Below are 24,012 nucleotides of genomic sequence, written 5' to 3'. Positions count from 1 at the left end.
CCAGTCCTTAGCATAAAAATCCTTTCAAAGAAAGAATTAGGTAAGTTCATGGAGGACAGGTTCATCAATAGCTATTTGCTAAGATGGTCAGGGATACAACCCCCATGCTCCAAGTGTCCCTAAACCTCTGACTGCCAGAAGCTGGGACTGGACGACAAGGGCTGCATCACTCAGTAATTGCTCTGTTCTGTTCATTTTCTCAGAAGCATCTGGCACTGGCCACTATCGGAAGATGGACCATTGGTCTGACTCACCAAGGCCATTCTTATGTTCTGTATTATGGGTGCTCTTACTAATGCTCAGCATCCCCTTTTGAACATGCGGACACTCATAAGAATCACATCCACTTGCTTTTCTTTGATCATACTCAGTCCCATTGTTCAGGAAATGGGTACATACAGACGTCCTTTTGAAAACATTAACTTGACTTTTCTAAGGATAAAATATACTACAGAGAAAAACAAAACAAAACCCCAACAATTCAAAAGGCATTTTATATTAAAGGGGGAGGAGGAAATCCAATTTTAAAAAGTCTTTTGCAGATCATCTTTAAGGAAATGTGGATATTGCTAGAAGATAGAAAGACATGCTAAAATGACAGTGTCACACAGCAAGGAAGACAAAAATCAAAAGGGAAAAAGCACTGGAAATGTTTGACTCCCTCCTTTAGTAAATTGCTACAATGATGTTTGGTACTTGTAAATGTTCTCTACTTGGGCAGAAGAAGCAAGATTCAACCGAGGACTGATCCAAAGACCATTGAAATTAAGAGGAATCTTTCCATTGATTTCAGTGTGCCTACGCGGATGCCCCTGAGGGAGGAATTGCTGATATGCTATTTATAAATCAACACAGCTGCAGTACAGATTCCTTATACAAATGAGGATTTTTAAAAATAATGCCTAATTAACAAAAGGACAGTTTGGACAAGATAATAAATGTCCCAGTTATGGCCCTTGTTACTTAAAAGATAATCATGGAATCATAGGAAAGTTAAGGTTAGAAGGAACTTATGGCTAAATCCTGCAGTCTACATATAGGCAAAACGACTGTTGAGGATGAGACTGTAACTGAACAAGGTCTGTGAGCCAGCCTATCCATTTGAGCTTGAGTAGGGGTGAGGGTTCAAAGCCATCATGCCTGTTCTGTTCCTTAAGAGGGTGCTGGATCTACTCCCTTCCATTACCGGCCAGGCTCAGATGCTAGTATGGAGGTAAGTTTGTGCCTGACCTCAGCTTCTTCCTTGTCCTTCCCCCTGACCCTTTTGAGGTGGTGTGCACTCCACAAGGCTCTAGAAGGGAGTAGTTCCTATGGTCAGGAGAACACATGGACTGCAACGGCAACTACCCCACATGTGCAGAAGTGTCAAGGTAACTGCAGCTGTATCCCCCAACTGTGGACCACTCCAGGAGCGTCCACTGAGGACTCAGGCCTCCAGACATCACCTGTCTTTGGGCAGGGACCAGTGTCCAACCAGGTGGTTTTAAGGTTGCACACTCCCCTGCCATTCACAGCAATATCCCCAACAAGCAGGTTTGCTTTAAGGCCAACAGCTGGGCTTTGCTTTCTCTCAGAGGACAAATACAATGTGTTCATCATCAGTTATGAGTTACCACACAGCTGTTTCTCAGCAGAGTACGTTTATTCAGGATAACAAAAAATACAGAGAAAACAAAAATGAAACAGTTCCTACACACTTACTGACCATATCAGAAATCACCCATTTTCCACATGGGGAGTGTGGTAGCCAACATCCCTTCCAACCGTCCAGCATGGGTTAGGGTCTCCTTAGGAGCAAAGGGTCCTGCCTGTTTGCTGAATGAAAAGGAAGGTCCTGAGCTGTTTTAACTCAGACTTTTATACCAAAAGCCTTTCTTTGTCTCTTGTTCTCTGGAAAACGCAGTTTGAACCAGTATATGCAAGACACTCAAAGGGGTGGTACCTCTCTGGAGTTGAATGACTTACTTTAATTACTGCTCACTGTTTTTAGTCCCTATAGGATCTGTGGTAACACTTCCCCATGGAGTAGAACACAGTCATACATAAACTATTCATAAACTTAATACAGCGGTCCTCAGGATGCTGTGTGGGGTTGCAATATCACTCACAGGTGCCTTCTATCCTCCCCACTTGTATGCACATGCGGGGGATTGCCAGCAGCTGGTCCTGAGTACTGCAGAATTTGACTCTTAATATAGTGGATCATTCCATCCAACTCTGGACACTGAGGAGAGAGAGAGCTAGGGTGATGCAGCAGAAGATGTACACTTGCATAGGTACAGGGAGTAGAAGGGATGTTATAAAATATTTAACAGAATAGTCGAAAATAGTGTATATTTTATTTTTTACTAACAAATGTATGATGTTATAGGAACATGATTAATTGAGGTGGCTAAATTGTGATGAACAAAGCAATGGCATAATATCTGGTGACTGTAGAGAAGCAATCACATTTCCAAGGAAACGTGGTCACGGTTAATAACCTAAAGATGGGCCTGAGCTGCAAATCTGTAAAGTTACAACGCTATACATTCTGGATTTACAGATGGGCACACCAGTCCTGGGGGGGGGGGGTTGATTTGGTTTATAGACTACAACTGCAAAATTTGGATCCAGTTCTAGTTTCAAGATTACACTCCAAAGTTAGGAGTGTTCAGAACTGAATTTGGTTGTGGACCATCCATGCCACTGTCATTCCCCAATAGTAAGGCCAGCTTTATTAGTCACTTCTTGATTTTTAGAGTCAGTGTTAACTTTGAACTTTGGTTATTAACACTAATTAAGCAATGGCAAACAGGTAATGGACCCTATGTAGTTATGGAGCAGATGAAGTGGTTTCATAGGGCATAATACCTATAATACTTCACTTACTTTGATTTGAAGATCTCAGAATGCTTACAAAGTTGGAGAAGCATTGCTGTCTCTATTTTACAGAGGGGGAAGTGTAAGTACTGTGAGGTTATGGCTCAGAGAGGTTATTCTCAAAAGTGTCCATTAATTCAGGTTGTCTCTATTTTTGGGTGCCCACTTAAAAAAATGTAGATGTCTTAGGCTGGGCTTCCAAAAACAGGAGCACATATGGATAGACATTTTTGAAAATGGGGCTCTAAGTGACTTGCCCAAGATACTACAACAAACTAGTGGCAGAGGTGGGAATAGAAACTAGATATCCCAACACCAAATGCTATGCTCTATTGTAGACGTCATTTCCCCTAAAGCCAAATTGTTTAAATTAGCTAAGAATTGAAATAATCCTTTAGCATACAACATGTAGGGCTCACCCATGCATTCCTTCCATGGCATTTTGGGACAGCAAGAAATGAAGGATTGGGCCTTAAGAATAGTCAGCCATTAAGATTTCTGGACAGCTTCAACATTCTAAATCAATTTTTAATACACATTGTGTTTTTCTGTGTAACTTAATTGCTAAAATTGGAACTAGATTTATTTAATCCAACTAGGAGTACTTTTGGGACATCATACATATGTAATGGAATGGATCCCCTGAATTGTCTAGTATTGCTATAAAATAGAATTTCATGCATATGTAATGCAAAAATAGACTGATTCATGCATTTACTAGGCGTTATTGACATGGGTAAAAATAACATCATTACCAACCGTTAGAAAGCCTGTTTGTGTCCAGATTTCTCAAGAAATTTGTAATTTATCTACTTATAAATATATTCATTTCATACAATGCCCTGTGGCTGTTTAAGAAAAAAAATGCTGATATTTGCTGAACTCTAATAAAATAATGTGTGCTCAGTGACTGAGAATGAATGGGAAGAAAATTCTAACATGCAGGTGATTAGTAGGAGCAGCACTGGATCTAAAGTCAAAATTCCCATTAATTTCCAAGGGAGCAGGTTTGGACCCAAAAGTCAGTTTTCCTTCTTCTAACAGTGACAGAAGAGGGTCTGCCGGCATAGTACACAATATGTTTTTAAATTGTTAATTCTGTGGTCAGCATGTCTCCCGCAGCTCATTCGGTGTTTGAAAAATCGATTCAATGAACAAGATTATTTCTTTCTGAATTATTCATGAGAGAATCTTCCACTCGTAAATGAGTAAAGCATGTTTGACATACATGACCTGACCAAATATCTGTTTGAGTGATTACACTTGGCCAGATTACTGAGAAACCTGCAGGTGGGGGCCAAAGCGTGAACAAAAACTCAGCAAGGTTCTCCAGTATGGTGATTGGAAATGGAGAAAGGAGGTCAGGAAGGACCAACGCTGCAGGCGTGGTGTGACACCAGAGACTCTGGAGTGTAAGCCTAGCTGCTACCAGACACACAGGCCTCTCAGCATGTACCATGTTTACCCTGCCAATCTGTCAGGCAATTGTTCCCTTTAGTGGGAAGGGCTTGTGGTACACCAAGTGGGCAAGGGAGAGGAAAAACCATCTCATTTCTCAGAGGATGGAGCTGTCCTGCATTGTCACCTGCATCTCCGTACAACAGTGCTGGTGTCCAGATACCTAGTCCAAAGTGGCTGAACCACATGAGATGCAGGGAAGTCAGCCTGTCACCTAAGGGATATGCTTGAGAGGAGATAAAGGGGTCCAAAGTGTAGTTTGAAACCACATGATCACTCTGACATACAAGTACACCTTAATAACACACTCAAATAACATCTCAAATGGTTGTATGCTAGTATAGTGTATGTATTGGCATCCATTCTCATACACATTCATTTTGGGGAACTTTAAAATATCTTCCATCATATACATTTGAGAGTATTTATTGTTCTATTTCTACTTTACTTCTATTCTGTTTTGTTTGTTGAGTTCAGTTGCAGTATTGCAGCATATTTACATGGAGGATAGCAAACAAACTGTTTTTTTTCCTGTAATCTGCAGTGATGGAAAGCTGTGGTTTAACTTTCCAGCATTAGGGGCAGCTACTTAAGAAGTGCAGCCATGAAGTCCCTGAAGAAACTGATCTTAGTTCCTTTGTACTTGGTGTTTATTTACAAATATACTATATTTATTACAGACCTATCGAGATGTTTTACTTAGGACTGCTATTGTGTTCAGCTAAACTTTAGCTGAACAAAGGTGGCTGGTTCTTCAGTCCTTCTCCTGCTCTGACTGGCTTCTCATGCTAGGTCTTATTCAAATATTTGTTTGGTTTCCAGGGATTAAAAAAAAGAAATAAATGACAGAATGTGTACAACATAATGAATCTGAAAAGTTTAAGTTCTCTTAATTGGTGTCTCTAGTTTCACAAGTAATCCACATATGCATAATTAAATATTAGTTTGGTTATGCAAATCAATATATATTTTAAAGGACAGCACATAGGTCTATATTGGTATTAAAAAGGTAGAGATTATACTACAGAAGTAATAACATTTGATGAGGTATTAAGAGTGTGGGTTAGTGGCCCATGAGTTGTACTTGGTCAGTCAGGGAATACAAATTAGTGGAGTTGTCATTTTAATCAAAAAATGTTTTCTGTGAGAGAAAGGAAATGAAAATCTTTATGTTCCCCTTCTGTCTTAAAAGCCACAGAAAGGAACTAATTAATCAGAAAGCCATGCCTTGGATCTATCATCCTCCTCTTCCTCACCCCTCGGGAACTCTGGCAGTTTGTGTTTGTGGGAGGGAGGTGGGGCATGAAGGGCCCTTACCTGCCAAGTATGCAAAGGCGCAGAATATGCAGAAAGTACGGTCCACAACCATATGGCTCTTCAGTCCACCAGCTATGCAGGAATGTCACAGAGGGGACAGTAATGGCTACAGAGCACATCTTGCATAGGCACCTTTCTGCATACTCTACCCCCAACAATCTCCCCTCCTAAAGGGTAATTCTTTAGTCTAATTTTCTCCATTGGCATCACACTCCAATTTTAGAAGTTCCATTTAATCTCTGAGGGGGTTTCAGGTTGTTTCTATTCAACTGTTATGGATAATTGACTTCCATCACAGCTGGATCAATGAGAATTGGACTGAGCCTATAGGGATTGATCCTACTCCCATTGAAGTCAATGACAAAACTCCCATTAACTTCAGTAGTACTTAATTGGGCCTGAAAAGTATGTACATACATAACAAGGTAAATTCATTGGCTAAACAAAGTTTGCTTGGCATTAATTACAACACAACCAATGTCTGTGCTCTTCTTGTTTACAGTAGGGATGCAATAGTAATTATTAAAAGGTATACTTTTCCCCACAAAGTGCTCCATTTATTTTTCAGGTAATGATTTTTCTCAACTGAGCATTTAATTAGAATCTGAAATCATTCTACAGTGGGCAGAGGATGATATTTAAATCCTACAGTTTCCTGCAGTCATATACTATAATATATACACCCTAGTAGATTATATTTTGCTCAGACAGCAGAGTGGAGTGCAGGACATCGTTGTTGAGAGCAGGCATAGTAAAATGCAATGGGCTAGGCATATAGCGAGGCTCTCTGACAATAGATGTACTGCAGCTGTCACCGAGTGGTACCCACGGGAATTGAAGTGACCACTCGGCTGACCTCCAAAGAGATGGGAAGATTTTATTGTGAAAAGACATGGCCACACATGAAGAAGGAAGGCCAGGATACGAGAAGAATGGAAGGTGTGTTGTGACTGGCGCAGTCTATATGAGGGCTAAAGGACCGATCGATCAAGGTGATACTATATTTGGCATGTAGTATATTCGAGCCATATCTAACTTTTTCTGTTGTTCGTTATTTAAAGATGAAGAAAGATTGCTGGTTTGTAGCCTAAGCATCCTAAATTGGAAGAATATGGATGGTAATTGGCTGCAGGTAAAGACACCAGCAAGTACACTGATCATACTCAGAGCCTCCCCTGACAAACAGCATCTCCCCTGGATGATGGGCAGTCAATCAAAAAGGAAAAATATTTAAAGGTGCTGCATGGCCTAGAGCAAGTCTCCCTGAATGACAGTTCTGAAATTGAACTCTGTCAGACAGAGGAATTGGGGTTTATTTAGCCAGAGAGTTTGATGTAATGATTGCAACGGTAACTGGGAGGTTGGGAAGAGATTCCCCTGTATCCCTCTATAATAGCAATGGAGGTATGGGGACCACATCACTGACCTGTGGCAGAAACTCCATCTATTTTTCCACCAGCCAAACATATCTCGGTCTGAAGGACACTTACCCACCTTTCCACCAACTCCACCTTTTCTTTGCTGAACAGAACCCACCTTAATAAGCAAAGGCATTGTTGTCTACAAGCAATTCTGTGCAAATAGTTTTAAAGATAATAAATTTGACTTTCTGTGCAAGTAGGATATATGACCATCCTTTGTCAGATGTTTTGTCTGAAGCTCCAGCTGATAAAGGCCCAAATGCTCTCTTCCATGAGAAATGAGGAGGGGGAAGCAGATCTGACTTGGGGAAGTGTGAAAGAGGGGTATACTGGCTGCACAGCCTTCTTCCCCTTTTTGTCCAACCTTGTATGCCCCCACCAATGGGACCTCTAGGGTTTGGATTCCCTGGAACCAGAGAGTGAACTGTAAGGATATAAATCTAGAGCCACTGTGAAGCATATGATTCTGCCCTTTGGAAACACAGAGGTTTATGCAGCCATCTATGGTCAAAATTGGTATAAGTGATCACTTCTGAATGGAAGAATCCGCGTCAAATAGGAATCAGCCTCCACAATTACATAGCCCAGGAGACTTTGAAATCCTCTGTAGATTAGAGGATGGATAGACAGCAGTCATGGCGGCAATTTCTGGTTACTGGCAATACAGGACTTATGTCAATATACAAACAGAAATCTTGTTCAAAATATATTAAAGAAGAATTTAACTTAATTCAGTAAACTAAATTCTTTCTACAGAGTAGTGATAAATTGCAAACACTTCTAAAATGTCAGGGAAAAAACAGTATCTGTTGCAAAGCTTGATTTTTGTTTGAAAATATATGCTGCTATCTAAACATTTGGGGCTTGATTGCACATCCTTTTAACATGTTTAACACCCACTGAAGTAGATTGCAGTTAAAGAGCAAGTTACTAAGACTTAGATAATGATTAAGAAAAGCTGAATCTCTAACATTTACTGTACCAAATTGTGCCACTGAATAGAAGAGCTTCCTAGTCCAAAATGATGACCACACTGTAAATTGCAAAGAATGGGAAACCAAAGCGGAGGAGCTTAAACTTTAACATTTTCAGATTTCCACTGTCTGTGTCACTTTGATATTTAAACAGAAAATATAATGAAGCCACAAAGCAGAGGTTTGACATTTAAGCTTACAATAGCAATATATTGTATTGTAGCTGTCATCGGAGAGACATGAAAACGAAAACCACAGAGTTTCATCCACCCACACGAACTATAATCAATAGGATGCATCAAAGGGTTACATAAAAAGGGCTTTTTAAAATTGTTATGCAGGATACAAAATGTAGGATTTTTTGGAATCCCTGCTCTAAAACCTACAATTTAACAACAACAAGAAGCAGGAAGACTGCTATATGTACTTTGCACTCTGTAGTCCAACTTCCTTTATACACAATTGGCCAGATGCTCAGCTGGTGTAAATTTTTCTAGCTCTTAGTGACATCAATTGAGTTAAGATGATTTACATCAATTGAGGATCCAGGTCCATATCACTTATATTTTTAGCAAAAACTTATCTGACAAACTGACACTGCACTAAGAATAGACAAAAGATAAATTCCAACCTGAACCTCAGTCAGCACAATAACCCTAAATCTCTAAGTACTCAAATACTTATACTCCAATACTGAATAAAAATCACTTTTGCTCCCAACTGGCCCTCCTGCCTTAATCAATAAGCCATAAAACCTCACCACCGGTTCCCTGCAGGCTCAGCGATGTCTTTTGGACTGGTTCACTCTTTCATCTATTTTCCTGGGATCAGAGACACACATTCTAGGGTACTGCTAGGTGTGCCTCAGAACAGATAAACTTTGAAGAAATGTCCATTCTATCGTTGCTCTTTTGTCACCGTTTTTGTTGCTCTTCTCTGGACTTTCTCCAAATCTTTCCTGAAATGTGGCGCCCAGAACTGGACACGATACTCCAGTGGAGGCCTAATGAGCGCGGAGTAGAGTGGAAGAATTACTTCTCGTGTCTTGCTGCTAATACATCCCAGAATGATGTTTGCTTTTTTTGCAACAGAGTTACACTGTTGATTCATATTTAGCTTGTGGTCCACTATGACCCCCAGATCCCTTTCCACAATACTTCTTCCTAGGCAGTCATTTCCCATTTTGTATTTTGGAGAAAGTCCAGAGTGGAGCAACAAAAATGATTAAAGGTCTAGAAACAATGAGAGACAATTGAAAAAACTGGGGTTGTTTAGTCTAGAAAAGAGAAGACAGAGGGGACATGAGAACTGTTTTCAAGTACATAGGTTGTTACAAGGAGGAGGGAGAAAAATTGTTCTTCTTAACCTTTGAGGATAGGACAAGAAGCAATCGTCTAAAATTGCAGCAAGGGGGGGTTTAGGTTGGACATTAGGAAAAACTTCCTAATTGTCAGTGTGGTTAAGCACCGGAATAAATTGCCTAGTGATGTGGTGGAATCTCCATCATTGGAGATTTTTAAGAGCAGGTTAGAAAAACCTCTGTCAGGGATGGTCTTGATAATACTTAGTCCTGTGATGAGTGCAGGGGACTGGACTAGATGACCTCTTGAGGTGCCTTCCAGTCCTATGGTTCTATGTGTGCAACTCATTGTTCCTTCCTAAGTGGAGTACTTTGCATTTGTCTTTATTGAATTTCATCCTATTTACTTCAGACCATTTCTCCAGTTTGTCCAGAACATTTGAAATTATAATCCTATCCTCCAAAGCATTTGCAACCCCTCCCAGCTTGATATCGTCTGCAAACTTTATAAGTGTACTCTCTATGCCATTATCTAAATCACTGGTGAAGATATTGAACAGAACTGGACCCAGAACGGATCTCTGTGGGACCCCATTCATTATGCCCTTCCAGCATTGCAAACAACTTTTTATTTCAGAAGGTTGAAGAAGCTACTGGGGGGTGAGGGGGAGCTGTTCTAGATTTGATTTGAACAAATAGGGAGGAACTCATTGAGAATTTGAAAGTGGAAGGTAGCTTGGGTGAAAGTGATCATGAAATCATAGAGTTCACACTTCTAAGGAAGGGTAGAAGGGAGTACAGCAAAATAGAGACAATGGATTTCAGGAAGGCGGATTTTGGTAAGCTCAGAGAGCTGATCGGTAAGGTCCCATGGGAAGCAAGACTGAGGGGAAAAACAACTGAGGAGAGTTGGCAGTTTTTCAAAGGGACACTATTAAGGGCCCAAAAGCAAGCTATTCCGCTGGTTAGGAAAGATAGAAAATGTGGCAAAAGACCACCTTGGCTTAACCACGAGATCTTGCACGATCTAAAAAAATAAAAAGGAGTCATATAAAAAATGGAAACTAGGACAGATTACAAAGAATGAATAAAAGCAAACACCACAGGAATGCAGAGGCAAGATTAGAAAGGCAAAGGCACAAAATGAGCTCAAACTAGCTACGTGAATAAAGGGAAACAAGAAGACATTTTATCAATACATTAGATGCAAGAGGAAGACCAAAGACAGGGTAGGCCTACTGCTCAGTGAGGGGGGAGAAACAGTAACAGGAAACTTGGAAATGGCAGAGATGCTTAATGACTTTTGTTTCGGTCTTCACCCAGAAGTCTGAAGGAATGCCAATGGGAAGGGGGTAGGTTTAGAAGAGAAAATTAAAAAAAGAACAAGTTAAAAATCTCTTAGAAAAGTTAGATGCCTGCAATTCACCAGGGCCTGATGAAATGCATCCTAGAATACTCAAGGAGCTAACAGAGGAGGTATCTGATCCTCCAGCTATTATCTTTGGAAAATCATGGGAGACGGGAGAGATTCCAGAAGACTGGAAAAGGGCAAACATAGTGCCCATCTAAAAAAAGGGAAATAAAAACAACCCAAGAAACTACAGACCAATTAGTTGGTGCCAGAGAAGATAATGGAGCAAGTAATTAAGGAAATCATCTGCAAACACTTGGAAGGTGATCGGGAATAGCTATCATGGATTTGTAAAGAACAAATCATGTCAAACCAATTTGATAGTTTCTTTGATAGGATAATGAGTCTTGTGGATAAGGGACAAGCGGTGGATGTGGTATACCTAGACTTTAGTAAGCATTTGATAGCGTCTCACATGATATTCTTATCAATAAACTAGGCAAATACAACTTAGATGGGGCTACTATAAAGTGGATGCATAACTGGCTGGATAACCGTACTCAGAGAGTAGTTATTAATGGTTCTTAATCCTGCTGGAAAGGTATAACGAGTGAGGTTCCGCAGAGATCTGTTTAGGAACCGGCTCTGTTCAATATCTTCATCAACGACTTAGATATTGGCATAGAAAGTACGCTTATTAAGTTTGCAGATGATACCAAACTGGGAGGGATTGCAACTGCTTTGGAGGATAGGGTCAACATTCAAAATGACCTGGACAAATTGGAGAAATGGTCTGAGGTAAACAGGATGAAGTTTAAGAAAGACAAATGCAAAGTGCTCCACTTAGGAAGGAACAATCGGTTTCACACATACAGAATGGGAAGAGACTGTCTAGGAAGGAGTATGGCAGAAAGGGATCTAGGGGTTATAGTGGACCACAAGCTAAATCTGAGTCAGTGTGATGCTGTTGCAAAAAAAAGCAAACGTGATTCTGGGATGCATTAACAGGTGCATTGTGAGCAAGACATGAGAAGTCATTCTTCCGCTCTATTCTGCGCTGGTTAGGCCTCAAATAGAGTATTGTGTCCAGTTCTGGGCCCCACATTTCAAGAAAGATGTGGAGAAATTGGAGCGGGTCCAGAGAAGAGCAACAAGAATGATTAAAGGTCTAGAGAACATGACCTATGAAGGAAGTTTGAAAAACTTGGGTTTGTTTAGTTTGGAAAAGAGAAGACTGAGAGGGGACATGATAGCAGTTTTCAAGGTATCTAAAAGGGTGTCATAAGGAGGAGGGAGAAAACTTGTTCATCTTAGCCTCTAAGGATAGAACAAGAAGCAATGGGCTTAAACTGCAGCAAGGGAGGTTTAGGTTGGACATTAGGAAAAAGTTCCTAGCTGTCAGGGTGGTTAAACACTGGAATAAACTGCCTAGGGAGGTTGTGGAATCTCCATCTCTGGAGATATTTAAGAGTAGGTTAGATAAATGTCTATCAGGGATGGTCTAGACAATATTTGGTCCTGCCATGAGGGCAGGGTACTGGACTTGATGACCTCTCGAGGTCTCTTCCAGTCCTAGAGTCTATGACTGAACTATTTATAACTATTCTCTGGGAATGGTTTTCCTACCAGTTATGCACCACCTTATAGTAGCTCCATCTAGGTTACATTTCCCTAGTTTGTTTATGAAAAGGGTCATGCGAGACAGTATCAAAAGCTTTACTAAAGTCAAGATATACCACATCTACCACTTCCCCCCTACCCACAAGGCTTGTTAACCTGTCAAAGAAACTATCAGGTTGGTTTGACATGATTTGTTCTTGACAAATCCATGCTGATTGTTACTTATCACCTCAGAACTAGTAGATCTCATCCTCTCACACCTAGTTTTGTAAGAGGAAAACAAGCTATCCTGCTTTTTCAATCCCCAGTTGATTTTTAACTTTGAATGAGCAAGTCATTGAACTCAACTAACTGAATAAACTGAAATGAAGAAAATATTCTCTGCACCTACAGAGAGGGCTACTGCTGTCAAAAGCTGTTTTAGCACTTCAGATGGCTCTGGTCCCAAGTACTTAGACACTGACTTCCATCAGTTTATTTAAACACTGGCAACAACTATGTTCTACTTGTATTTAAATTCAAATGAGTTTAGTAGATTATAATAAGTGTGTGGATGGGAGTTTCAAAGTGAAGGTACTTCATCTGGCTGGTAGATGCATAGAGGCATTAATGTGAGGTAAATAAGACCTAATCCACATTTCTGTTAACTGTCTTTTCCCTCTGTGTCATCTGAAGGAATCTTAATTCTTGTCTCTGTGTATTATTTAGGCAGCAATAAGGATATATATTAAAATGCAGCATTGTCCCTTCTTTGTGTTTTTTAATATTATGAATGTGTGGCTTTCTTTTTTGTAACCTGTGAACATATTCATTCACTTCTAATAAGAGTGTTGGTTTAAACTATTTTTTCTTTAATAGGTTACTCAGGCCACTGCAATCTGTCTTTATAGACAGATAAAGAAATTTAATAGCATAAGGAGGAAAAAACAAAGATGTAGGAAACTAGCCTGTGAACAGAAAATCTCTACTGGTTACTAGCTATGTAAAATATAATGATGTTCACAAAACTAGTTTTGTAGAGGGTATGGGTCTGTGACACTTGTATAAGCAAAAGTGACTGCATAAGTCAAGTAACAGGGGGTAGCCGTGTTAGTCTGTATCTACAAAAACAACAAGGAGTCTGGTGGCACCTCCGAAGAAGTGAGGTTTTTACTCACGAAAGCTTATGCCCAAATAAATCTGTTAGTCTTTAAGGTGCCACCAGACTCCTTGTTGTTTTTGCATAAGTCAAAACTCTTTTCTCTCCCGCCCTCATTAATTCTTGCCAGTCATGTAAAGCTACCCACAGTTTGGCATGAGGAGATACGGACTACATCATCTGTCCAATTCCCCTTGAATTTGCAACAGCAGAAGATGTGGAGGCTGCAGCTTTTGGAGCATCGGCATAGCTAAAAGAGAGATACGACCATGTCAGACTCTATTCTGCATCAGAATAGCATTTGTGAGTGCCACATACAACTAGGATACAACTCATTCTAGTAGAATGTCATAAAGTTCAACACTGTGCAGTCACAGCAGAACTAACCCATTCTACTATTATGATTGAAATATTTTGAATTCTCATGCCCAGATTTAAAATGTGTACAAATATGGGGCCAAATCTCTCCTACAGTCCAATGTGTAGACACACAGCATGGATGTCCTTGAACAGAATGTTGGTTATTATGTGCACCTCCTGTTATAGGAAAGATTTACATTCATATATACACATTCAGTGCATTCTAGTCAAAAGAGCCAAGATAAACCCTTCATCAAAAAAAAAAAAAAAAAAAAGCATGGCTCTGGCATAACTGACTGAATTATGGCTGGTGTTCAAGGCTCCTATTAATGCATTCAGTAAAATGCTGTCTACAAAAATAAAAATTGGCTAGTGTACTGATTCATGTGGAAACAAATGTTTTTGGTAAGATTCAGTCTGGAACCCTATCTTCATGTCAAGAAGAGATTTTACATACATAACACAGGCATAAGGGCAACAGCCATAAAAGAGGTATGAAAATGGAATAAAGACTAAAATGTTATATGATCTACTGAGGGGTAAAGAAAAGACAATGTGGGTTATGTTTAATAATCTGTGCTGGAATCTTCATGTGGCAAATCGCTAAGTAATCAGTTAAAGGGAGCAAGTAAAGTACATTGATGGTATCTCTATCAGTATTATTGTGCATCATTTCTGGAAATGATTAATGAATTGCTCATATGTCTGTATTTTATATTATATTTTTGTCAAAATAAAATTATTGCTCAGGTTTACGATTTTGTATTAATGGTCCCACTAGACAAATGATCACTCTCTCTTCTTTTCTGTATTTGCATTGGTTGAATATTCCCTCCCTCCTTGCATAACTGGATAGAAAGTGTATTGGAAGCTGCTATTCTTATTATGTGCAGAAATGGAAGTACTCAGGCTTCCCAAATCATGCCAAAATGTTACTTTTCATGAACAAAAGTTGTATTGTTTGCAATATTCACATACGTAGGAAAAAAATTGAGGACTTTGTTAGATGCCTTGTTTAGCCATCTTAAAATAAATGCTGCCTGAAACATTTTGTATCTTCTGTGATGTTACAAAATATGAAGGACCAAATTCACCCAGGGTGGAAAGGTATCATACTCTGTCTGTGGGTTATACTTACATGATGATGTGATATTTGTACACCACTCACTTCTGATTTCTCTCTGTAGAGAATTGTTTTCCTATATCATCTCTATGCATACAGTACCATAAACTAGACAGTTCCCATCTTGTAAAGCTCTTCATGCTTCAGAATCTGGATCTTGCATATTCTCTTGCACATTCTCTTCAGAGAACAACTGTTAGCCAAATTCAACATGCTATCCTGTTGTTGTACAAGCAGAGGCCCGATGGAGCTGCACAGAAAATACAATTGGTGTCAGTTGCTTGATCTAAGATGGCTGCCAACTCATCCTCACTTCCAGCCATGGTTCCATACTCCAGCCATGGCTATGTAGATGATAGCTCTTCCACTCCCATGATGCTCTCTGTGTATTGTTTTTTGCTTGTTCAAAAAGAAAACAGTGCGACTTTCTGAATGTTTTCCAATGTTTAGGAAACTCATGTGTTTAAGTTAATGAGGCAGAAAATGCTAAGTTGGCTGCATGTCTGTTGCAATGGAACCCACAGGATGCACCTTCTAGGTATTTACCGGAGGTGGAGTGACAGTCTCTGAAAGTAGTATGGGTGGATGCTTTGGACTTGTTTCTGTGCCCATGGAAATCAATGTTAAGATTCCCATTGACTTAAATGGAAATGGGATTGGGCCCTTTGCTAGAGTGGAAGCAAAGTCCCATGCTCCTCTAATGAGTGTACTGAATGGCTGAAGTATTTAGTTTCCCCTCCCAGAGGGCAAATACTATGTCAGGCTGTTTGACTGATGAAGCTATGAAGCTTCTATTTCTCAAGAGCGATAACAGGATAGAGTAACAATGTTTGTGATTTTACCCAGGGACAAAGTAATCATTGATAATTCAGTTACAACTGTTATGCTGTTGTAAACCAGTGTGAATCTGTATCCTAGTTCATTCTAAATTCCATTCATTAGTGTTTGGAATTCAGTTTTGCAATAATCAAATGTAATATTTGCATGGGGAGTTCTCAGGTTCGTACAGAAAATGCATGATGGTTTGTGATGTGTGTTGATGGAAGATTATTGTGATATCAAGTCATTCATGGAACAGGAGCTTGATGTCCTAATCAGCTCACATCATAAACAAGTAAAGCCTCTTAGCTATTTCCAAACAAAGATTAACACCATTTAAAAGAATTTAAAGAATAACAAATGGACAGACACTGAACAAACTTTAGAATAAATACTGAAATATATATATTTTTTAAATTAACAGTTAGGATGCTGGTTAATCTCCATACAGTGGACCTGATTATCCTCTCAATTATCTTTTTTTGTAATAGATGTAAGTCCTGAAGGGACCACTATGATCTAGTCTGACCTCTTGCAGAACAGAGATCACAAAACTTTCCTGAACTACACTATATAGTTTAGAAGAGCATTTTGTGACAAATATTGCAACATCATGTAGTATGGGGGGGGGGGAGCATTATATTAAATTTTGAATGGTTTATGTTGGTCTGTGTCCTAATTCATAGGGGAGAGAGTCACCACAGTTTCCACAGGAACTAAAAAGAGTGGGGGTGATTACCCCTGAGATTGTAAATGACTCCAGAAGTTCCACCTCCTGGGGGTGGTTTGCATATATTGGATCAGGCTGGGTTTTCCAGAGACTAGGAAACAAAGATGAACTTGAATGGACTCATGGCCTTCTTTGTGATCCATCAAACAGACATGAACTTCTGTTCAAGGGGAGCCCCAACCCTTGGGGAAGGGTTGGAAAGACTTTGGTCCATTAGCACCCCATAAGACTGATGGCTGTCTCTTGGTAAGTTTAGTGTTTAAATCTGTTTATTGTTTTTATAAGTTTTCCTCTGTAATGCTTTTACCTTAAGAATAAATGTGGTTGCTTAGAAAGAGCTGTATGGTAACTTGTAACTGCCGGTAATACACTATTCATAGTCCTTGGAGAGAAACCAAAACACAGGTGCTGGCCTTTAGACTGACTTGCTGGGGATGTCATACTGTAAAGCAGGGAGCAGTTCAGCCTCAGAACCCTGGTCAGGACGGAGGAGGACAAGAGTCCCTACCCAGAGATAGATGTCAGGTCTCCTCTTGGCACCTAATTGGGAACTCCTGGAGTGGACCACAGAGGGCAGAGGACACAGACACAGTTACCCTGAAACCATGATACATCCAATCTTGATTTTAAAAAGTTTTCAGTAATGGAAAATCCACCCACACTCTTGGTGAGTAGCTTTGACTGTTTAAAATAAAAATAAATAAACCTGCACCTTATTTCTTGTCTGAATTTGTCCAGCTTTAACTTCCAGCCCTTGAAGCTTGTTTGACTTTTGTTTGCTAGATTGAAGAGTCCTTTATTTATCAAATTTCTGTTTCCAATGTAGGTACTTATGGACTCTGATCAAGTTGCTTCTTAACCTTCTCGTTGTAAGCTAAACAAAGTGGGCTATTCAAGATTTTCACTATAAGGCATGATTTCTAATACTTTATTCACTCTTGTGGCTTTTCTCTGAACTCTCCAATTTTTCAGCTTCCTTCTTGAATTGTGGACACCAGAACTGCACACAGTATTCCAGTAGTGATCATCATATCATGACAAACGCAAAGGTAAAATAAGCTCTCTACTTCCACTCATGATTCCACTGTTTGTACCTCAAAGGATCACATTAACACTTGACCACAGTGTCATGCTGGGAACTCATATTCAGGTAATTATCCATCATGACTCCCAAGTCTTTTTTCAGAGTCACTACTTCCCAGGATGAAGTCCACCATCCTGTAAGCCTGGCCTGCATTCTTTGTTTGCAGATTGATGACCTCACATTTGGCTGTATTAAAATGCATATTGGTTGCTCGCATCTAGCTTACCACGTGATCCGGATCGCTCTGTATTAATTACCTATCCTGCTCATTATATATCACTCCTCCAATCTTTGGTGAGCTTTTTCAAAACATTTGAATGCAAGTTATTGGCCTCTGCTGATTTTAAAATGTCTAACTTTTGTACCTACTGTTTAACATTCTCCATTACTATTGTAATGCAAGGTACTTAGTCAAATATGTCACATGCCTTTTTTCCTAAATATGCAACATAAATATTTATTGAACACTTCTGCCTTTTCTGTATTTTGGAGAATTCTACCATTTCCATCTAGTAACAGACCAATATCATTGTTAGGATTTCATTTATTACTAGAATACTCAAACCACTGAGCTATCCGTCTCCTCCCCCCCCCCCAAAAACCTCCTTCTGATTGTCCTTAATTCTGTTGATCGTACATTTGTCCTTGTGTCATTTTGCTTCCCTTATCAATTTTCTACAATTCATAGATTCCAATTTATATTAATTGCTGTCAACTTTTCCTTTTACCCATTTTATAGATGCCTTCATTTCCCCTCTAAGTCAGGCTGTTTGTTTAACGAGGCGTAGCCTTCTTTCTTGATTGTAGCTTTTGGGACATCTAGTAACATGTTCTAAATTATCATTAACTTTTTCTATTTAAATTGTTTGTTCCAGCTGATTTGGCTTTGTGAAACTAGATTTTAGACCACCACATATATTACTGGATTGGACTTTTCTGTTTGCACATACCAAATGTGATCATTTTCAATGCCGAGAACAGAAGGACTAGATACTTCTAGCACTGTGAAATTCCTCCTGGTTTTCTTTTTTCCCTGGAAGTAACAATCTACCCACCTTCTTCTGTGTCCAGCGATGTAAAATGCCAGCTAGCTACAGTGTACTGGCTGCAGTGGAGTTACTCCTGATGCATACTAGTGGAAGTGAGAAGGGACTCAAGCACCATTTCTTCAATACTTTGGGGACTAGAAAGTTTCCAGGGGGTTGGAAGTGGCCACTGTTGGAATGAGTTCTGATGTAATGTTCAGGTGAGAGGCTGTCACTAACTGTACCTCTGACACCTCCTGGTTTCTGAGTGCACCCGTTCAGGTCTGGGCCATCCCCTCTCTGTAGGCATGGAATCACACAATTCTCCTACTGTAATACTAGGCACTGGACTTTTGGGGTCAACTGTGATCACTTCAGCAGGCCTGATTTATCTTCAGATCCTGTAGTTTTGTTCCCTCGGAGAGCAATGACCGGGGTAACCGTGATCGGACAGCCTTTTTAAAGCACTTTAGAACCACAGCATTTAAGAGAAAACGGATCTTTAAATAATACACTAGTCTATATGCATGTTTGTCTCTCCCTAAGGCTACCATACTCTAGATACTGGAGAAGACACAGCTTCTTTAAATTCTCTTCCCAGAGCCCCCTGGACAGACTCAGACACACCCTACCTACCTACCTAGTCCTTTCCTAAGAGGGTTCCCAGCCTGGCTGTCTCACTTTGGCTTGGAGCCTAGAAGTAGGTTATTGTCCTGTCAGTGTCCCCTCACATGGTTTGTTGGGAGGTTCTTGTGTCCAGCTATTGTGTTTCTTTCCTGCTTGTCTTTCCCACAGCCCCCTATTAAGCTAGATCAGTGGTTCTCAAAACTTATTTGATCAGGCCTCCCTTCTTTGCATCTGTAGTCATTTACATCCTCCCGACCCCGCAAGTATATATACCACCACCCAGGGCAGAGAGCAGTGGCTGCTGGCCAGCCGGCCAGCTCTGAAGGCAGCACCACACCAGCACAGAAGGGTGGCAATATGAAAAGTGATATTCATAAATATCACTTTTCACAGCAGACTTAACTCCCCATTACCACCCTTACTTCATTGCTGCTGCTGCCATCCTGGGACTGACAGCCAGAGCACCGCCAACTCCAGGTGAGGGATTAGGAGTGGGGGGAAGGAGAGCCTGAGCAGCGGGGCTACGGCTGTCCCCTTTATCCCTGTCTCAGAGGTACACACAGCCCTTCTGCACAAGCCCCAGCCACTCGGGACTGACAGCCAGAGCTCTTTTAAAAAACAAACAAACAGAAAACAAAAACATCCACACACAGCTTTTGCCTCCCTTGACACATTCCCACATGTCAGACTTGGGAGGCCCACCCCCTGGTTTGAAAACCACTGAGCTAGATCAATACATTCTACAGGAAAGTTTTATAATCCAGTATACAGGAACTTCACCTCACTGACCAAGTCACATACAGTGTTCAGAAAAGTATTACATCTCAGTATTTTTAGATTATCATAAAGCTGCTCCACCTCTGTCACAGATGCATTCTAGCCATTGGCTAAAGAGCAGGTTAGAACTCCTGGGAGGGCCCAATCCTAACCTACTTGGTTTCCCTCATATCATAATGACAGCCTCTTCCAGATGGCTGCCAATTCCTGACCTAAGCCAAGAATGAGTAGAGGGAGATAACACTAGTGACTGCGTGTAGGAGAGAGCCTGGAACAGAACCTAATTCCCTGGGGGAAGGCAGGCTCAACTGTGAAAGGGGATGAAGGTAGGCAGGAAGCAAGAAGCTTTTCTTGCATATGCAGTGGAATTCTTCTGATGCTTACTGGGGAGGGTGGTAAAAGTGGGAGAGAGAAGGAATTAGCAGGAATGAGGAGGTAGGTGGAACTCCAGCTAGGGTGGAAGAGGGAGAGAAGGATATGGATGGGAACTGGGTTTGTTCAACTTCAGTTGGTCAGTAAAAGAGCACTAAGAATGAGTAAACTAGTCTTTAGTATTCTAAGCAGTGAAAGCCCTACAGCAGCAGCAAATAAAGAGACCTTCTGGGACCAAAGAAAAACAATATTAATTTATGTGACCAAAAGTAGCTGCATCTCTCTGACCTTTAAATATGTGCACACTTACTCACTATTGCCAACTGTCATGATTTATAGTATACAGTGTTGTAACAGTGTTGTCCCAGGATATTAGAGACGTGGTGGGTGAGGGCAGGAGCGGCGCCAGGGTTTTTGGCGCCCTAGGCAGGGGTCCTTCCACACTCCCGGTTGTCGTTGGCAATTCTGTGGCGGGGGGGGGGGGTCCTTTCGTGCTCCCGGTCTTCGGGGCACTTCAGCGGCAGGTCCCGGAGCAAGTGAAAGACCTGCCACAGAATTGCTGCTGAAGACCCGGAGCGCAGAAGGACCCCCCGCCGCCGAATTGCCACCGAGGGCGGCAAAATGCGCCCCCCCCCAAATCCTGGTGCCCTAGGCAACTGCCTAGGTCGGCTAAATGGAAGCGCCGGCCCTGGGTGAGGGAATATCTTTTATTGAACCAACTTTTCTTGGTGAGAGAGACAAGCTTACACAGAGCTTGGTCCAATAAATGATATTACCTCACCCACCATGTCTATGCTTTATAGTGTATTTCTGAATGTCCCAATTTCTGGAATCAAGAATTTCTAGGAGAATCACAGCTTTCATTAAAAAAAAAAAAATAATAATAATAATATAAAAAAGTTGTTAACCCTCCTGGTCATGAAGAAAAGCTAGAAAGCGTGAAGCAAGTGCACCCTAAAAACTCAGAAACCAGAAGGCAAATAAAAAGAACCTCACATTTATTATTTAAAAGAATAATAAGCCAATCATGATTTTGGAGATTCTGGCTCATGATTTTTAAATTCTTCCATTCGGCAACACTGTACCTTTTATTCTTTCAGGTGCTGCTTCATTCAAACAGCCCAAGATTGTATCCTCATCCATATTCTGGGCAGACCATTTCCTCCTCAAGGAAGAAATAAAAAACGTTCCCTGCTGCAACACAAGAAGAAAGCAACAACACAGTCTGAATTCACACACACTTAAGACCCTGCAATTTCCAACCCTTACTTATAGAGAAGTCTTCTTAGCCAAGAGGCCATGACACAGAGAATTAGTAAGGCATTACAAACACACACTCACTACTGTCATAGAAAATACAGCACCATAACACACTCCTCCACTACACAGACCATCATGCTTCTCACACTTCCTGTCAAATCTCTCAACTGCCGTCTCACTACAATTTGGAGACACTGGAACTGCAAATCTGATCAGTTCCCTCAAACTTCTGTCTTTACAAATGAAAAGGACATCCAACCCACTGTGAGCATTCTGTTTGCAGCTTCTTATGGCTCCCATGCGATATGTCCTCACTCTGATTAGATCCTGCACTTGCAGGGCTGGATTTGATGATCTAATGCGTGTTTTCCAGCTCTAACTTGTTTGATCCTCTCTTTGTACGCTTAACTGCCTAAGATATTCTCACATCTGGCCAGCACAATCAGTACATCTCCTTTGAGTCTGACTGCTAGCAGTTCTCCTTTCTGAACCCTTTCAAAGAAAAATTAAGAATTTATTTTCCAGTTGTTGTGCATGAATGCAAATAACCTTTCTTGCTCAACCAATCCTGAGTTCCCTATTGTGTGTAATTTCCATTAAAAAAAAAAATCTCTGGGAATTTAGGAGTGGGCCCTATAGGCTATTCCAAAACCCACCGAAGTCAGTGGAAAGACTTCCACTGACTCCAAAGAACCTGAGCTCAGGCATCTCAAGAGCATATAAACTATATTCTTGAGGTTATAGTATATAATACACTATTACCTCAAAATCCTTGCCCATATTTTTAATTAAACTACAGAGAAATAGCATACCATAGAAAGATAATTTGAACAATTAATTCCCTCAAGGATATGCTATGGTGCAACATCAACTCCAGGACATCTGTTTCTACTACAAAAAGATCTTACTTTCTCTAAAGGGATAATTAACGCCAGTCTAAAAGGCTTACACACTGATAGAATAAAATGAGTAGAAAAGAAAGTAAACTTTCATGCACATTACCATATTACCTGCATAGAAAGGTCACCAAAAATATCTCAAGTTAGTATAAAACATATTTAGAATTCAGAAAGCAACAGAGGGTCCTGTGGCACCTTTAAGACTTAAAGGTGCCACAGGACCCTCTGTTGCTTTTTACAGATTCAGACTAACACGGCTACCCCTCTGATACTTAGAATTCAGAGAAACTCATGGACTCTATTTTTGGACCTGTCAGTGACTCACTGTGAGACCTTATACAAGTTACTTGACTTGCCCAAAGTTACACAGAAAGTCTGTGGCAAAGTGGCTCAGTTTACTTAAAATGGGTATAATACCTTACCTATCACAAAGTAACAATTATTGCACATTTATAAAGTCCATGAGATGAAAAGTGCTATAAAAATTAAAAATATTATTTATTACACAATTATACCATGAACTATTTCAGTAGTGCCAACCCCAAGCATTCAAAAACCATGAGTCAGCCCTAAAAATCTGAGGTTCACTTAAAAATCATGGTATTTTTAAAAATAATACATTCAGAGTTTTTTGCCTTCTGGTTCTTGAGCCATTAGGATACACATTATCAAACTTTGCTCTGAAACCATCAGGGCTAAAAACTAGTTTTTAAAATGAAAGCCGAGAGTCTCGTGTAATCATGTCACTGCACTGAGCTTGGATTTTAAGAAGAAGAAGAAAAAAAAAAAAAAATCTAGATTTTAGATGAGTTAGCAACATTGTATTTCCTCTTAACTAGGAATCCCTGGGGATGGAACAAACTTTTGCTATAGGCCTAAACTTTGCTTTACTTGGGAGCTCTGGCTTAAACAGAAATGGCTGGAATGTGGGCACAGTCCAGCAAAACCAGGATGTTACAAGAGTACTCTGTGTGTGTGTGTGTAGCTATTAGGGCTGTCAATTAATCGCAGTTAACTCATGCGATTAACTCAAAAAATTAATCACAATTTATTGCAGTTTTAATCAAACTGTTAAACAATAGAATACCAATTGAAATTTATTAACTATTTTGGATGTTTTTCCTACCTTTTCAAATATTGATTTCAATTACAATACAGAATACCAGTATACAGTGCTCACTTTACAGTGAAAATATTTGGAATAAATATAAAAATCATAAACAAAAGAAATAGTATTTTTCAGTTCACCTCATACAAGTACTGTAGTGCAATCTCTTTATTGTGAAAGTGCAACTTACAAATGTGGGGTTTTGTTTGTTACATAACTGCACTCAAAAACAAAACAATGTAAACTTTAGAGCCTACAAGTCCACTCAGTCCTACTTCTTGTTCAGCCAATCACAAATTTATGGGAGATAATACTGCCCGCTTCTTATTTACAATGTTACCTGAAAGGGAGAACAGGCATTCGCATGACACTTTTGTAGCAAGGTAT

Source organism: Malaclemys terrapin, chromosome 11 (genome assembly GCF_027887155.1).
Source record: "Malaclemys terrapin pileata isolate rMalTer1 chromosome 11, rMalTer1.hap1, whole genome shotgun sequence".
NCBI classification, from domain to species: domain Eukaryota; kingdom Metazoa; phylum Chordata; order Testudines; family Emydidae; genus Malaclemys; species Malaclemys terrapin.
Note: the sequence above shows the minus strand (reverse complement) of the source record.